Genomic DNA, 2,500 nt, shown 5'->3' on the forward strand with positions numbered 1-2,500 from the left:
AAAGGATCGTCCAGTCAATGCAAAGCTTGAGTTGCTTGACTGGAAAAAAGGATCGTCAGGTCAATGCAAAGCTTTAGTTATATGAATGGAAAAAAGGATCGTCAGGTCAATGCAAAGCTTTAGTTATTTGATTGGAAAAAAGGATCGTCAGGTCAATGCAAAGCTTTAGTTATTTGACTGGAAAAAAGGATCGTCAGGTCAATGCAAAGCTTTAGTTATTTGACTGGAAAAAAGGATCGTCAGGTCAATGCAAAGCTTTAATTACTTGGCTAGAAAAAAAGGATCGTCAGGTCAATGCAAAGCTTTAATTACTTGACGGGAAATAAAGGATCGTCAGGTCAATGCAAAGCTTTAATTACTTAACGGGAAAAAGGATCGTCAGATCAGTGCAAAGCTTGAGTTACTTGACTGAAAAAAAAACCATCGTCAGGTCAATGCAAAGCTTTAATTGCTTGACTGGAAAAAGGATCGTCAGGTCAATGCAAAGCTTGAGTTACTTGACTGGAAAAAATGATCGTCAGGTCAATGCAAAGCTCGAGTTACTTGACTGGAAAAAATGATCGTCAGGTCAATGCAAAGCTCGAGTTACTTGACTGGAAAAAAGGATCGTCAGGTCAATGCAAAGCTTGAGTTACTTGACTGGAAAAAAGGATCATCAGGTAACTGCAAAGCTTGAGTTACTTGACTGGAAAAAAAAGGTCGTCAAGTCAATGCAAAGATTTAGTTACATGACTGGAAAAAATGATCGTCAAGGCAATGCAAAGCTTGAGTTACTTGATTGGAAAAAAGGATCGTCAGGTCAGTGCAAAGCTTGAGTTGCTTGACTGGAAAAAATGATCGTTAGGACAATGCAAAGCTTGAGTTGCTTGACTGGAAAAATGATCGTCAGGTCAATGCAAAGCTTTAGTTATTTGACTGGAAAAAAGGCCATTAGGTCAATTCAAAGCTTTAGTTACTTGACTGGAAAAAAGGATCATCAGGTCAATGCAAAGTTTTAGTTACTTGACTGGAAAAAAGGCCATTAGGTCAATGCAAAGCTTTAATTACTTGACTGGAAAAAAATTATCGTCAGGTCAATGCAAAGCTTTAGTTACCTGACTGGAAAAAGTCCATTAGGTCAATGCAAAACATTAATTTCTTGGCTGAAAAAAAAGGATCGTCAAGTCAATGCACAGCTTTAGTTACCTGACTGGATAAAAGGCCATTAAGTCAATGTAAAGCTTTAATTACTTGACTGGAAAAAAAAGGATCGTCAGGTCAATGCAAAGCTTTAGTTACCTGACTGGAAAAAAGGCCATTAGGTCAATGCAAAGCTTTAAATACTTGACTGGAAAAAAATGATCGTCAGGTCAATGCAAAACTTTAGTTACCGGACTGAAAAAAAGGCCATTAGGTCAATGCAAAGCTTTATTTACTTGACTGGAAAATAATGATCGTCAGGTCAGTGCAAAGCTTTAGTTACCTGACTGGAAAAAAGACCATTATTTCAATGCAAAGCTTTAATTACTTGACTGGAAAAAAATTATCGTCAGGTCAATGCAAAGCTTTAGTTACCTGACTGGAAAAAAGGCCTTTAGGTCAATGCAAAGCTTTAATTACTTTACTGGAAAAAAGGATCATCAGGTCAATGCAAAGCTTTGGTTACTTGACTGGAAAAAAGACCATTAGGTCAATGCAAAGCTTTAATTACTTAACTGGAAAAAAAAGGATAGTCAGGTCAATGCAAAGCTTTAGTTACCTGACTGGAAAAAAGGCCATTAGGTCAATGTAAAGTTTTAATTACTTGATTGGAAAAAATGATCGTCAGGTCATTGCATAGCTTTAGTTACCTGACTGGAAAAAAAAGTCGTCAGGTCAATGCAGAGCTTTAATTACTCGACTGGAAAAAAGGATCATCAGGTCAATGCAAAGCTTTAGTTACCTGACTGGAAAAAAGGCCATCATGTCAATGTAAAGCTTTAATTACTTGACTGGAAAAAAATGATCGTCAGGTCAATGCAAAGCTTTAGTTACCTGACTGGAAAAAAGGTCGTCAGATCAATGCAAAGCTTTAGTTACTTGACTGGATAAAAGGCCATCAGCTCAATGCAAAGCTTTAATCACTTGACTGGAAAAAAGGATCGTCAGGTCAATGCAAAGCTTTAGTTACCTGACTGGAAAAAAGGTCGTCAGGTCAATGCAAAGCTTTAGTTACCTGACTGGAAAAAAGGTCGACAGGTCAATGCAAAGCTTCAGTTTCCTGACTGGCAAAAAGGACGTCAGATCAATGCAAAGCTTTAGTTACCTGACTGGAAGAAAGGTCGTCAGGTCAATGCAAAGCTTTAGTTACTTGCCTGGAAAAAAGGTTTAAGGAAATCCAAATAAAAAGTCTCAAGTTTTAGAGGCATATTTTGGACAAAGGTATTAATCAAGGGTGTTTGCAAAGTCCCTTCGGCTCCTATTAGCACCAACTTTTTAACCTTTTTCTTCACCTCCTTTACGCTTCCTTTATTTAGTCTTG

General features: G+C 37.6%; 1 long non-coding RNA gene across 1 annotated transcript in view; it reads left to right on the plus strand.

Moving 5' to 3' along the window:
• LOC136851564 (uncharacterized) overlaps positions 1-2,500 on the plus strand; it is an 83,307-nt gene that overhangs the window by 78,381 nt on the left and 2,426 nt on the right. The gene's annotated exons all lie outside the window — the stretch shown is intronic.

The sequence above is a fragment of the Macrobrachium rosenbergii genome, chromosome 23 (assembly GCF_040412425.1).
Source record: "Macrobrachium rosenbergii isolate ZJJX-2024 chromosome 23, ASM4041242v1, whole genome shotgun sequence".
Classification (NCBI taxonomy): domain Eukaryota; kingdom Metazoa; phylum Arthropoda; class Malacostraca; order Decapoda; family Palaemonidae; genus Macrobrachium; species Macrobrachium rosenbergii.